Below are 16,850 nucleotides of genomic sequence, written 5' to 3'. Positions count from 1 at the left end.
TATATATATATAGGTCTACTTGATAACACCGACACGCCAAAACACCGACAACCAAATAACTGACACGACAAAATCAAAAGTTCAAAAACACGAAACTTCACATGCCTGACAAATCACAATCCGAACAATCAACAAAACAAATAACTTTCCCGAAAAACACACACACAACACAAGCACACCAAAAAACTTATAAACCTACACTAAACCTTACATACACAACTATATATGCACTAACCTTAACCCAAATCCTAACCCTAAGGTCCGTCACTATCGCACACTTACCTTACCCGCACCCTAACCCTAACTCATTTAACCCACCCCTAAATCTAATGTCCGTCGCACACTTACCTCAACCGCACCCTACCCTAACATCCGTCACTATCACACACTTACCTTACCCACACCCTGACCCTAACATCCATCCCTATCGCACACTTACCTTAACATGTCGGTGTTCTCAGCATCGGGATTCTCAACTGAAGGTCTTCTCTGTTGTCGATCTTCAGGTGTAGGTTATCTCGTTGTTGTTCTTCTCAGCTTTCGGTGTAATCAGGTAGACCTATATATATATATATATATATATATATATATATATATATATATATATATATATCATGGCTAAAACCCTACATTAAAGAGGAGAAAATTCTCCCACCAAGTTATTATATTATATATATATTTATATTATATTTAACAACATATTACACATTTTCCAAACTGCATAATGTCTTATTTTCTTCCTTTATATAAACAAGCACAAGCCCATTTGCATCTGCCTAAAACATAACTTCACAGCAGCTACAGATATCTTATATTGGGTCTTCTTGAATATATGCCAGGAAACCATTATACTAGATTACTTAAACATTGATCATAACTTCATTAACTACTTGTTTCCTCCTGTCTCTTTAAATCTGTATGGTTTCTAGAAAATCATCCTACATTCAACCAGAATAAACAAACTCAGTAAGAACAAAACTATAGTATATGCATATGCATAACTAAACTTACCAACTTCTCTGAATCATGCACCCTTCCAGAAACCCTTAGTGACCACCTCCCAGTCTTTCCTGTAAGTCATTCTAACAGCATTGACAATGAGTATCAATTTAATCTGGTACAAAGAACACATCCAAGTTCAACATGGAATATGTTTCCACCATTTAAAAGAAAAAAAGAATAACTGGAATTTTTAAAATGCTGCCACTAGACAATGCCATACAGATGAAATACAATCTTCCTCAAAATAGTACATAAATTAGCTCATCTAAAAAGAAAAAGGCAAAACACTAACCCTGCACCTTGGCTGTCCAAAACACAAAAGTAATCATGGAAAAATAAGGACAAGGCTTGTAAAATGTGAAAAAAAGTCAGGATTAATTCAGATAGATCTGCAATCTATAAACCATAGGACAAAATGTTAAATGTAACTGTTGCTTTAACCACAAACCAATGATACAGGTTATTGAGAGGCAATATATGTCTGGAATGCAAGGTGTACTTGGATCCAGCTCTGATGGACCTTTTTCATATTCTCAAAATGAACAGCTTCAGAATCACTAGATCCAAGGTTTTAAATTTTGCTTCAACATAAATAGAACATGTTGGCAAGACAGAGGTGTATCTAACAGGATCCTCATGCTCTGGAACAGGGTCCCCATCCATGTGAAGCAGAGTCCATCCCTAAACCTATTTAAGCTTAACCTTGACCAGTGGATGAGAACTTGGAAATTCACTCTGGATATAGCCCCTTTATCTCTGATAGACAAAGGAAGACATTAACTATGCCCAAACTAACATACTCCCCCTAATAAATGGCCATAGTACAAAGGGACACAATTGGGCTTGGTTATGCAGCTAGATTTATAAAGGCCCTGGTGGTAGTTAGCCTAGTATATGGCTATTAATCATGCAGACAAGCAAACAAAATATCCTAAACTATTCTCACCTTCTATAAATAATCTCTTCAGTCCAGGAAAATTTGCTTAACCAAACCCATCACCAGACATTCCCCTAAACCAGACTGCCTGTCAATTCTACACAAACATCATTAGTTAAAATCTAGACAGTCTTGGTCTTTCTCAAGCCTCCCTGTCCTGGTTCCAAAGTTACTTATCTGACAGATTCTGATTAGTAAATTTAATCCAAATGCTTTCTTTTCACTCTATTTCTGTAGGAGTTTCCCAGGGTTCAGTCTTAGGTCCTCTACTATTCAACATTTTTGTAAGTAATCTACCATCTGCTGATAATGCACAGAAGACTCCAGCCTCATTTTTTCTACCTCTAGTCCTACTAAACTACAACTGCTTAGTCAAAAATTCTTCTCCTCTGTCTAAACTTGCCTGCATAATTGCCAGTCAATATTAAATCCTGTAAGGCCAAATTACTACATTTCACCCCAAAGTTCTCCAAACTTGATCAAAATCTCCTTCTTAAACAAAACATTAATAGAAATTCTCTGACATACCAAGCTACTTGGTATCACAATAGATGATGCCTTAAACTTTGTCCCCCACATTAAGCAAGCCATAAGAAAGACCAGTCAAAATACTGGAGCTGTGCACAGAACTTGACATTTCCTCATTGATTCTGCCAGGTAAATAAGCTATCATATATGATTCATCTATCTTCACCCACCTATATAGGTTTATATCATCATTCATGCAGTCTACAATAGAAGTCAAACGCAATTAATGCTTCAGTAACATTGCAAAATTTGTCACCAATTAACCTCACAGAGATGATCATTGTAGATTTTTAAGTTGATAAACTACCTTGAAGTAAGCTACTTTCTTACATTCTCCTAAACATCAGGATTCTACAATCTAATACATAATTAGGCTTGGTTATTCTGTTTTGACCAACAATTGTATATCTCTATTCTCTACTTCCTTTGGATGCCTTTGCTCCAAAGACAAATTCAGTTTAAGTGTAAATAAATCAAACAGTACCATAGGAGAAGCCTTATACTCCAATTATATCCCCAAAATCTGGAACTCTATAATGCCTTGGTTAAAACAAATTGAAAACAATCAAATACACAATCCTTCAAGTCAGAATTAAAACCACTTATAAAACACTAGGTCTTGCTCCCTCCCCTTTCATCTACTTTCCTATAATTATTCCAATCATATTGTCTCTGCAGGCCAATTGTTCTTGTCTTAAAGCCATATTTATACCTATATTCACCCACCCTACTGAAACTCTCTGCACCCATATTATTATTTTGTACATGTAGGTCTAAAATAACAACTTTTCCATTCTTGCTTGCTGTATTGCTTTTCTCCACCCTCTAGAAACCCTTTCATCTCTCAGTATTACATGTATGCTACATCTTATTTCAACCAGCACTGCAAAGTATACACAACTTGATGACTATACATACATTATGTTAATGTTTTCTACAAGCAACTGTATCTCAACAACATATATAATCTATAAGCTATACCAGTTTTTATATGAGTTTATATATGATACATATTGTACCTTTTTTATATTATTCTCTTTATGTTTTTTTTCCATAAATTTGTACCTTTTTCCTTAGGCCTCCAATAAAAGGGGTTTTACACTCAGATTTTCTTGATAAACAAAAGCACATAAATAAGTAAATAAATAAATAGATTGATCATAGCAAGGACTTTGATATAATAGATGAAACCTTCATGATTAATGCAATAATGAGATTGCCTGTCAGTTCAATCCAGAAAAAATAAAGTAACTGGTTGAACACAATATTATAGAACAAAACATTATGGACAAAATTCTTCCCATGCAGTAAATGCACAAGATTCCACTGGAAGTATGGTGCATATGAAAGATGCATAGACATGATTTGTAATGTGAAGGGTTCATAATTTGAGACATACACAGAAAAGAAACTGAATTTATGGAGAAGCACAAACTATTGTTAGAGCTGACCAATGCCACAGCATATCTAGTCAGCCTGCAGACTGCAGGAACTGTGTAACTGAACAAGATTGCCTGATCAGTATAGCTAACAAAATGCTGAGTTTGTTATCTTGAGAATAAATGCGACTTTGCAAAATAGCATTGCTTTACAGTGAGAATTATGTCCAAAGAAAAGGCACAGGAAAGTGCACCTCCTTTTTCAGTCATACTATAGCTGCACAGTCTGTAAGGCAATCCCTAAGTACATACACTCTGACAAATCAAATAAATGTGGTCCAATAGGGCTTCAAAATATAGATGTACAGGATGTCACTAAATGAAAACAGATGCAGATGGTGACTAGTCCACATAAGTGTTAGCCATTTGTTGGACCTCATTCTAAAATAAACATTCATTCCAAGACATTCTGCACACATATATGCTCACATATATGCCTGCTAATGGTTAATTCTTATATTAATGGCCATTTCAATTGCCTGTTCTAAGAGTTATATAACAGTTGATATTATTTGGATATTATGGCATCATGTTACCAGCTTGACTTCTCATCCATCATCTGAAGCAGTACTACTTTCCTTTTGCCTCCCATGCTGAGCAAAAAGAAAGTATGTAGAGAAGAGCTTGACACACCCAGCTTATGACTTCCTGGGTCATTTACATCACGTTACTCTTTATTGCAACTATTTACTTTTAGCAAGACGAGTTATGAAACAGCTGAAGTAACATGTAGGATGAGTCTTCAGTAGCAATCACCCTTAAAATAGATGACGAAAATGTAGTCCTTTTGTGTTCAGCTGTAAAATATCCCATGCTGCAAACTGCCATAAACCAAACTCCTGACACACAGGTTATAAGCAGTGTTTTTATTTGGTTGTGGTTGTCTATGAAGTGAGTGTTAGAACTCTGTTGCCAGAAATTTTATAGTAAGGGTTGACAGAGATGGCAGAGTTTATTGCATTTCTATATATAAATGTATTTTGTTTAGATTAACATAGCTGAACTTTAGTGAGACTTCGCAAGACAATAGAGCTTCTTACATTTTTGCATATTCCTGTACTCAGTTACATTTACATTCGTGAACTTTGCTCAAATGTTAGTGAACTTGTAAAACACTTTGCAACATGAAATATGTTTATGTTTAGTTTGTTTCCTTGCCTTCACACTCATGATATCTGCTTCTAAGTGTAGCAGGTTGACAAGTCCTGCTGGCAACTCAGACATTGCAGTTTTCCTAATTAATAATATCCTCATACAAGAAATATGGAGCCAAAACAGCTTCTGAGAAGTCAGCAGAACTCTAATGATAATGATTTGCTAAATAATGAGTTGTTAATCACTGCATAGAAAAACATTGCACTGTGACTTTGCCTTGTAGGAGTCATTATCATTTGCCGGCGAACGTCTGATAATTTTTGCTAACTGGAAAGCAATAATAGTTTGCTTCTGTGCATGTATGGATGCAGATATCATCTATTTGGCATTTATGACTGTATTCATTCAGATGATATTTTTCTGTAACATTTTTCACTTGTGCCTTTGAGTTATGGTTTAGCAACTAACTGCATGTTCTGCATCTTTATCTAATTTCCTAGCTTGCAAGTTATGCTCTGGTTGACTGGCTACACTAAACTGTGTCTATCTGTACTAAACCTACCCTTTCTTTTCTGGACCAAGTTGTATATGAAATTAAATTAAATTCAGCATACAGTCACATTTCATGTTCATTTTACAATATTATTCCATTTTCTTTTAAATTTTATTTCAGTAAGCCATGACTAGTCCACTATGCTATTCTGTCCTGGACACCAAAACTCTCAAATTCTTTGGAGGCTGATCTATCATGCCTATGGCTGATAAGGTTTTTATAGGATTCATAGGTGTGCCAAGGATATTTTAGTTTAGAAAATGGGCAAACTGTACATTAAACCCTGACTGGAGAATGAACATTCTCCATCGGGCTGATAACTACAGGTAATGCCTACTGAAAAACGAGTTCAGTACTTTGTGGCAGCATATTAAACTGCAGAGAAGCCTGGACACTTAGAAATCAGATGTCAATCATTTTACTCTTGCTAAGGAGTACTTTACAGTTTCTTGAGTGTAAAATTTGAAAAAAAAAATAGCTAGATAAAAAACAAAGGCGTGCACTCATGTTTTTTGTGTATGTGTATGCGCATGAGTGAGTATCTGCTTGCATGCATTAAAGTGTAAGCATGAGTGAGTGACAGAAAGAAAGAGAGAGAGAGACAGATTCAGGGACATCGCTGGCTGCAACAAGCAGACCATCATCATGGATTCATAATAAAATAGAACCATGAAACCCTTAATGACTGGCATTATTGTCTGACCGTATTCCTCAGTGATTTACTCAAAACTGTAATGTACAAGCAGCAAAATCATAGGCCTTTTTTTTTGGGGGGGGGGGGTTTGCAATCCCTTGCATTGAATCTTTCCCTTTTGTTTGTTTACAATCAGATATGTGAGGATGTGTTCCTTCAACCAAGTGGTTGTAAATTACTGTGTATCTGCACTTGTGTGTGTCTGGGAGGATGTGTATTTCTATGTATGTATAGGTTTGTGAGTCAGTCTGTATTTCTAAATGTGTGTGTATGTATACACATGTTTGTGTGCATGTGTGGTCTGTCTTTCTGCTCTCATGAGCTTCAGAACCCCCCTGGGCAAGGCTTATGCTTGAGCATTGTTGATTGCCTCGTGACCATGTACACCTTGCCAATTCTCACCAACATAATTTATTTTCTTCACCAAAGATAGCGAGACAAATTAGTCCTTGGGTAATTTTATGTATCCGGTCATCCATGTTTAACTTGAACGAAGACTTTGAATCATATTGCTTAATCTGCAGAGGAAGTTTATTACAGAGAAGGGAGGCACTAGTTGATAAATGTTTACCTCCATCATGTTCTGTTTATTTGCTGGTGAAGGTTAAGATCTGAGGTTCTAGTGTCAGCTGAGAAGGCTGCATTACTGAGATGCAGGAGGTCAAGGACTACAGGATCTGTAATTCTTTGTTAAGTGAGGCACAGACCCGCCCACCATCATGAATTGATAAGACACAGAGTACAAGGCTTTCAACCTATCCTGATAAGTAAAGTTCTTATTACCACAGATCTTTTCTGTCAGGAACCTCTGTGGCTTTTTGAGTTTGCCAGTATGTCAATTAAGGTATATCCTAAATAGATTGTTATCTACGAGTCTGATCAGTGCTCAGTATAGGGGAACAATAACAACTTTTGATATAAATGAAATACCTCTTAGTTGTGCTATAATAAGGTTTTACCTGACTATTTTCCACATGATGATTAAAGGAGAGGTATATACCAACATAAGTGCTTCATTTCATGACTAATCTCTTGTTTGGTAAGGGAGTGTTATTCATACTTTTTGTTGTGGGGAATTGTTTTTTTGGGGGAAAAAAGACAATAAAAATTCAGTATTCACCATGGCAATCTCTTTCTGAAGAGTAGATATCTGAGGAGGTTTTCACAATTACTCCCATATGACAGTTATCCATAAATGTGATTAGCTAGATGTCTCATTTTTCAATTTTTAAAACAAAGAAGTAGATGCTAAACAGGGAATGACACTCAAAGAGCCCTGAAGGACTCCATGCAATACTTTCATACTTTATGAGACACCTGACCCACAAACTTGTGGATTCTTTCACTTAACTGGCTATCCATTTTACCACATAAGGATCTGCATTTAAGGCAGATAGTTTCCTTGCCATTTTGACAAGAGGTATGGTACTGAGGAATTTAACCAGAAAGAGTTAAGCTGTATGAACAGCATGACAACTGTTGACAACTTGCATGAACCTCTCAAGGAGGTTAATAGAGATTTAACTGGCATGATTTCCATCTGAAGAAGCCAAATTGCTATGGATCAAACTTTAATGACTTTCTTGATATCATAATCATGAAATCAGTTATGATATGTTCCAGGGTCTATAGTAGGGAAACCCCATCACCGCAGTAGTGCACAAAGAACTGGGAACATCTGTAGCTTATAGCTAAGGTAAGGTTAAGTTGTTTAGTCAGAAATACAGTAACAGCTTATCTGATGCTGTTTACTAATCACCCAGGTATATTGTCAGGACCCATGCTGGAAGCATTTTTGTCATATGACTACACCTCAAAAACATGTTTTTATTGATGAGTGGGGGTGTATGGTTTGGAGGATAAGTAGTGTTTTAATAGGGGTTTCAGGGGATGAAGATTTGCAATGTTATTGGGGTCAGAGTGCAGCACTCCATTAAAGAAAAAAATCAGCACAATGCTGAGCATTATTTCTTAGTTTTTGAATGTAACTAAAGAAGGATCAATATTTACACTGTTCGTTATTCATTTTTGTGTTCATTTACTGGTCCTTATGCTGCTTTCCAGGTTCTTGGTAATATTTTTAAACTGTCCTCATTCTGAGGACTTCTAACCTTACTCTACAGTTTATAGATTTTTCCTCATGATATAAAGCTTATTTTTGTTAGCTGGCCCTCAAGGGTTGCTGTTTTTTTTTTATTTCTGATTGCATTTTGCTCTAGTTAGGATTGGTAGACCTTTACAAGAGTCTAAGTGGGCATAAAACCCCTTAGTGAAGATTGTTAACCCATTGGAGTCACTGTTGGTGATGTCTTTGGTAAATTTAACAATTTCATCATTTAATTGTATAAAATTCACCCTCCTGAAATGCAGAAATAATTAACAGGTAAATGGTGATTCTGAAAGTAAATGCCATGAGTTTATGGTTTACCTTCACTGGTGAAGGAAATTCTTGGGGAGCAGAACAGTTAGAGGCATACATCTCGACTGCCCAACATTTCACAGAATGTCCAGATTTTTACTTCATATGTTTGGCCTATCATATACAATATTCTGCCAAAAATCATTGAGGATAGAAGTGTCAAAATAATGGTATACATTTGAGTTTCAGTCTTTGCATGCCACAGAAAATGCATGCTAATCCAAAATATGTTGGGCTGCAGTAGGTTCACTATTTCATCCAGATAATTCATGTTTATCAATTTATTTATTATTATTTATTTTATTGTACATTTGCTTACAGGGAAAGTCTGACTGAATACAAGTCCTTTTTCAGCGGAGGCCTGGGGCACATTTAGAATAGGATGATGGTACACAATCTGATGAAGTATATACAGTATTTAACATGGTTGCTACTACATACATTTACAAATACGTATATGAGCATCATGATACAAGAAATGAGAGGAGAAGTGGAACATTTCTAATATATAATATGTCAGAGAGATTTAGAGCAGCCCAGTATATCATATGTCAGAGAATCCAGCTATAAGAATTTTACAATTGTGTTGTTCACACGGGTAGAGAAATGTTAACTGCATTAGGAGATGATGAGAGAGGTGGAAGAGAAAGAAGGTATCCAATTTACTGACTCGTAAGTTCACAGTAAAGCTGTTGAAAAAGGTGTTGATAGTAAATGAGGTTCAGAGTATGGACTAACCAGGACTGGCTCATGAACAGAGCCTTGTATCAGCTAGGTTCTTTAAGTATTTTGTTGAATTGAATTATAGAGAGTGTAGTTGCTATGTTTGTAGGTACAGTATTCAATTTTTAGCGATAAAATTTGAGAAGAGGGATTCACCAGCAATATTACTGGCTTTAGTAACATCAAGGAGGAATTTATTTCTGGAGAGAAGAATCCTTGAGCTGGTGTAAGGATGAAGTAGATCTTGTAGTGCATGGGGTATTATCAGGGTAATACAGTATTTTGTAGGCTAGAGTGAGTTGGTTGTAGAGGAGGAGTTGGGGAAGTTCTAGCCAATTAAGCTGCCTTAGGGCTATACTGTGATGTGACCTGTATGGAGAATCTGTGACAAACCTGGCAATTTTGTGGTAACAGGACTCCAGCTTTGCTATGTCTATTTTTCTACAATTTGTGAGAAGTGGAGACGCATAAAGAAGTGTTGAGATGAGTTATGTATGTGCAATTGTGGCCCCAGTGTATTTTGTAAGAAACTGTTTATTTCTGTAGAGAGTACCTAGTTTTTGTGAACCTTCTTTAAGGTATGGGAAATGTGGATATCAAATTTTATATTACAGTCAATCTCTACCCCTAGAAGTTTAGTGTGAGTGACAGGAAAGATAAATGTTTTATTCTTGGACATTATATTAAAGGGAGAGTAGGTGATGTAGAGCTTGTGGGCAGGCAAAGAAGTAGTTTAGTTTTATTAGAATTTAGAAATAGTTGGAAATTAGTAAGCCATGTTTTGACAGAAAGAAAGGAGGCTTGTGTTTGTGACTGGAGTTCTTGAAGGGAAGAAGCAGCACATATTAGTATGGAGTTGTCTGTATGTTGGATGACTGAAGCATGTAGTGTAGAGGTATGTAGGTTGTTAGTAAAGAGGGTGAACAGTAGGGGTCCTAGGCCGGAACCTTGGGGAACTGCTAGAGTACAGTAGACTCCCTCTTATCTAGACTCGCTGGGAATGGACCATAGGCTGGATAAACAAATGGCTGTTAATCAGAAAAAGCATACAAAATAGCATTTATAGGTTATAAATCAGCTAGAATAACAGGATTTGTGTAAGTATGCATTTTTCTAATGAAAATGAAGTCTAAAACTTAAATATTTATCATTACTTAGCACAGAGGAGGCGGAAATATTTTTCTTCCCTGTTGTCTTTTCCTAGGGCTACAGCAGAAATTTGATGGCCGGTTAACGAGAGGCCAGATAAGAGGGAGCCTACTGTAACTGTAACTAGGAAGGAGAGATCCTGCTTCCATTGAACTGATTGTTTTCGACCTGATAAATAGCTCTGGAGCCAGGCAATGGTGGAGTTGCTAAAATGTAGATCAAAAAGAATATTAATGAGTTTGTTGCATGTGACCATGTCGAAGACCTTAGACGGGTCAAGAAAGATTGCAGAAATGAATTCCCCATTGTTACTGTAGTTGTTTACTGTATCTGTGTGTGACATTTGAGCAGTAGTGGTAGTATAAAAAGGTCAGAAGTCATGTTGTGTGTTTGACAGAAGTTTGTTTGTATTTAGGTATTCCATGATTTGTGTGTGTATACATCTCTCTAGGATTTGTGATAGTGGGGAAAGAAAAACAATGGGATGATAGTTGGTCAGTTCGGCAGAAATGCCTCCTTTGTGTAGTGGAGTAATATGGGAAATTTTCCAGAAATTAGGGACTAGATTCTCAGATATGGGTCTGTTACTAAAAACGGCTACTGGGTATGCTATTGTATTTGCAGAAATTTTTAGAAAATTAGCTGGTAGATTGTCTGCAACTAATATTGTGGGCTATCACTTTTTTTAAGTATTTCTTAATGTTGTCCATATAGACTGGTTGTAGAGTGAAGCTTTAGTTGTTATTATCTGACTTACGTTGGTCCTTGGAGAAGGAGGAGTGATGAGGGTTAGATAGGGCTAATATGCATTTACTGAAGTATTTATTGAATTGTGTAGCTATGTTCTGTGAGGGGTTTGTAGTAGTTGGGGAGGGTATACTAGATTTACCTGGGAGGAGTATGTTACTAATGGCTGTCCAGAACTTTTGGGGGCTGTTTTGGTGCTTCATTTGAATATTGTGGTAATAGTTAGTCTTGTCTACTTTGATCAGTTTCTTTGCTTTATTTCTTACCTCTAGGTATGTTTGCTTACTGGCTTGGGATCTAGTTTTATGCCATTGGTCCCAGGCTTTATCTCTAGTTTTCAGAAGTGATCTTGTTTCTTTAGTAAGCCAAGGAGCAAAACTGGATTTAATTGTAATATTTCTGGGATGAGCATATGTGTTCAAGATGTCTAAGAAGGTAGAACTGAAGTATTTAACTGTTTCGTCTAGGTTGAGGAGCATGAGTGGTTCCCATTTGCAGCTTTATACAGTTGAAATGAAGTTAGTTGGGTTAAAGTTTCTTTTGTTTCTTATTTGCTGGTAGATAGTACGTTTACTGAACAACAAAATAAAAAGTCAAAATAAAAAAAATCCACAGAGAAAGTGAAAAACACCAACTGCAGAAGCATAAAATCGAAAATTGTTTAATACTCCAGCACCTCGGCTAGCAAGCCTTTGAGTTAGCATCACACTAGCACAAGCTACACTTAAATAACACATATCACATCATTAATCCATTAACTAAAACAATTAAACACAAACTAATAATTGACAGTTAGTGCACAAAAGCCTCCCACTCCAGTTCTTTGTTTAAACCTTGAGGCACCCAAGTGCCAAACTTTAAAATACAGACCTCTTCTTTATACTGAGGTTCATAGTAATATCGATTCCCTTGAGAGGCTGCTTAACAAAGAAAACATTATTTATTATATCATTCTGGGGCTTAAAAGATATTTAGATCCTGATATTACACATGGGGTCTGTGTTTTGTTAAATGCCCCACTACTCCCTTTAATTTTACTGATCCTGCTGATAAAGAGTTTGAAAATAGATGGGTAGCAGCTGCCCATCATTGTGTTAAAGAACGGATCCAAATTTGACTTGAAAGAGATGTTCTTAAACAATGAAAAGTAAGGGAAGAAATTTCTGTCCTGTTCTACCCTCTCTGTACTAATTGGTACAACTCATTTTGAGCAGTTGCTATGCTCAATGAATGCTTCACTTGAGGAGAATTCCAGTGACATCATTAAAAGGAATACTCGTTAATTAAAAAGGGACCTCCAAGATTACAGCTCAGGGAACATTTTTAAGAAGACAGTTAAACAGAACATATATTGGGGCTCTGGAGCCGCTTCTGCTAAGTGGAAACTGCAAGTAAATGTTTCTTTTGCCTCTTCTGAAGTCAACAGTAGTGCTGGGGAAGCTGACAATGAAACTAGGGTTTTCCCGGCCCTTCCACATGCCTAACAGCCCAATTATATGCAGGAGAACTTTCAGAGTTACAACAGAACAGGATCCAACAATGATAATCAGAACATGCAACAAGGATTGCCAACACTTTAACAGTAAGAACACAAAATATTGACTATACTAATGTTTGTAATGTAGTAAAATAAATCAGTTACCAGTGGTGACAACCTGATTGTAAACCTTACAGGTAACCCTTTGTCTTGTACAGAATTATCAGTATTACAGTGTGGGTTATAATTTAATCCCACATCTCTGCCACGATTATATGTATGTAAAACTGAATTGTTTAAGCTGTCTAGGAAATTACATTTCTTGAATTATTTTGAAAATAGTAAGATCGTAACTGAGGATGCCCCCTCCATTGACACAAATGGAGAGGATGGGCAATATGATTTTTTCTCATGTAATTCATCAATGCATTCATATGATGAATAGTACTAGTAATTTCACCCCCCCCCCTTTTGTTAATAATACCATCCAAGAATTTTTATCTGTGGCAAATTATGCTATTGAAGTTAGTCTGAATAATTTAAAAAAAAGAAAGGCTAACGTATGTTATAATTTGACTAAGGCTGAATGGAATGCACTGCAATGTCTAAGTACTAGGAGGGATATTTTATCAAGCCCTCAGACAAAGGTTAAAAAATAGTTGTGTTGCACTATATGCAATATTTCAACGTGTATGGATCATCTTTCTGACAGTAATGTATATCGTGTGGCTAGTGAATATGAATATTATGCAGCTGTAGATAGCTTTAAAGACTTGTTACATAAGGCTTACATACTTGGCTACTTTTCCAAGCAAGATGTGGAAGTCAAATTTAAAGTGGAAGGCAGTTGTTTGGCAAAATTTTACTGCCTGCCAAAAATCCATAAGAAAATTTCCCCCCTCCTGGAAGGCCAATTGTGGCAGCTGAGAATTATTTTTTCACAATATGGGTCTTTTTCATCATACTTATTTGCTTAGGTATGTTGTTGGATTATTCATGCATCCCATTTTCTCAAATTGTGCTCTCAAGGAACACCACAGTTTGTAAATGTTTTTGCAGGACCAGAATATATGTAAAGTATTGGTTGTTGAATTAAGACAAGTTGGGCAAAGAGGTGAGATATATGGATTAATTTTACTCAGAAATAGAGGCATACGATAAGCATTGTTGTTTACCATAAACTGAGTATAAATTAATTTTTTGAAGGGGGTTAGATTTAACGTTATATCAATTGCCTCAAGCTTTTGATCAAGAGTTATTTCCTTGTTTTGGCTCTCCCAATACTTGGAGTATAGAATTTTGTCGTGGTGTTTTATTTTTGTTATGAAACTGTAAGCATTTGATAACATTTTAGTCCTTAACGTAAGCTGAGTTGTTAATTGTTGATAAAGTTGAAAAATCTCTTTTCAAAACAGGTTTATTGTTTTAACATATAAGAGAAATATCATAACAATTTTATACAAGTAATTAAAAATAGGTATTATAATATTCAACAAAACAACTAAAGTATTTACAAAGACATCCACTACAATCAGATCAATTAATTAAACTAAAATACCATGCTATTGAAATTAAAATTTTTTTAACAAATTTTGTAAATTATCCCATACAATAAAATAAGATGTTTTTCTATTTGTTCTAGTCCTAATTGTGTTTATTTCCATATGGCACACTATATTCATAACATTTTTAAATTCATTGAACGAAGGAGGTGTATCTGAAATCCAATTTCTAGTTATTATTTTCCTAGCCACTGCTAGAATAGACCATAACAAGGGAAGCTTAACCTTTTAACACTTTGAGGTACAGGTGTGTTGAATAATATAAGAGATTTAGAAATAATGAAATTATCTGTAAAAAGAGCCTGCAAAAATTCATTAATTGACTTCCAGTATTCTTTCAATTTTATACAGTCATAAAACATATGAGCACAGTCAGCATTAATTTCTACATTACATCTCTTACATAGATTATCTTTATTATTTATTTTATTCATCATCAAAGGTGTATAAAAAGATCTATGTAAAAATTTCCATGTATAAAGTCTCCAGACAATGGAAGACAACTTTCTATAAGCAGATTCCAATATATATTGTTTATCTTGTTGATTTGGTGGGTCCCCATTAATAGAAGTGAAATAATTCCAGTATGAATCTACACTGTAAAAAGTTTCTTTTCTGATAACTTTATGTATGTATGAAAGTTTACCTTTATCAGAAACTTTATGTTGTAAATTTAATATCAAGTAATCAATCAGTGTTGGAATAGATTCTTTAACAGTTATAGACATTAAATCTATTTTATTAATGAGATGTTGTCTAAAGGTCTGAACCTCTAACCAGCAAGTTTCTCTTAGATCAAATTCTTGTTTTAAGAAATCTAGATTTTTAACTTTATTATCAGATATCAACTGATACCAGTACTTTAGATCATTATCTATAGCTAAATGAGTTCCTTCAGAAGTAGATGACAAAAGCATACCCTGAGTATACATTATAGGAAATACAATAAAATTCCATTCCCTATACTTAGGGTGCATGAATATAAAGTTACGATAACTAATAATAATATTTAATGGGTAACAAACCATATGTTTAGGTGTAATAGGTGAAGTACAAAATTCCTTTAGTAACCATAACATGGAGTTATTTACAATCATATTTTTATGTGTTAAGGAGATTTTCATGAAGTGTATACTAATTAGCTCCCAATAATCTTTCCATTTTGTGACATATGACTGATCTATTAATAAAGTAATAACTTTTACAATAGAAGAGATAGTATATAAATTAAAGTCTGGAAAAGAAATACCCCCTTGAGACCAGCTATTAGTATGTTTTTTTAATGCAATCCTAGGTCTATTAGGTGCCCATAAGAAATTTAACATTAGTTTGTTCAGTTTCTTGATAATTATTTTTGTAGGTGGGAGTATTATTGATTGTATTAAGTATAAAATCTTGGGGAATATTATCATTTTAATAATTGTAAGTCTCTCCTCCATAGTAAAAAACATATTATTCCAGGTATTAAAAAGATTTTGTATATTAAGAAAACAAGTATTATAATTATTATATATAATAGATTTAATATCTTTAGATAGTATTATACCTAAATAAGTTATCTGACCTGAATTGGGTACATATTTAGTAAAATCACTAATGAGAATATTTTTTCGTGTATATATAGGTAGTATTTTAGTTTTTCTTCATTGAATATTAAACCAGAAATACTTTTAAAATTCATCATGTTATCAAATAGAGACTGTATAGAAGAATTAGATCCTGCTGATGTAATTAGAACATCATCTGCAAAAAGTTGAATTTTGGATGTTGTATTTTCATCTATTTCAAAACCCTCTATGTCAGTACTGTTTCTGATCAAATTAGCCTAAGGCTCCATTACTAATGTGAATAATAGTGGAGAAAGTGGACATCCTTGTTTTGTACCTTTAAGAATGGGTATTTTTTGTGAAACATATGTTCCTACCTTAATATAAGCCAACGTTCCTTTGTATAAATGTTCAATTAGATTTACAAATGCATCCGAGAAGTTTGTGCACTTCATTAAGGTAAACAGATAGTCCCAACTTACTGAATCAAATGCTGAACTTATATCAAGACTAATAAGTGTTAAATCTTTCTTTTTCCTATTTGCAAAATCTATTAATGTTAAAGTTCGTCTTATATTATCAAAAGTATTTCTATTTACAATGAAGCCTGTCTGATCTATATCTATAATGCCGGGAATGATTGTCTTCAATCTATCAGCAAAGATATTCATAAACATTTTATTATCAACATTAAGTAATGAGATGGGCCGATATGAAGAACATCTAGTTGGATCTTTATTAGGTTTTAAAATTGGCGAAATAAATGTATATTGCCAAGATGGGGGGGGGTTATTAACTCAGTTTGGGCCAAAATAAAAACCTTATGTATTAATGAGTATGTATTTTTAGAAAGGATTTTATATATCTCTGGTATAATACCATCATTACCCGGTGCTTTGTTTGATTTAAGCTTATTTATTTGTGTAATAACTTCTGTATATGAAATACTCTTGTCCAATAGTTTAATCTGTTGTTTAT

Source organism: Protopterus annectens, chromosome 13.part0, assembly GCF_019279795.1.
Source record: "Protopterus annectens isolate FY-2018-M chromosome 13.part0, PAN1.0, whole genome shotgun sequence".
Classification (NCBI taxonomy): domain Eukaryota; kingdom Metazoa; phylum Chordata; order Ceratodontiformes; family Protopteridae; genus Protopterus; species Protopterus annectens.
The sequence above is the reverse complement of the archived record's forward strand: the minus strand, read 5'-3'. Positions refer to the sequence as shown.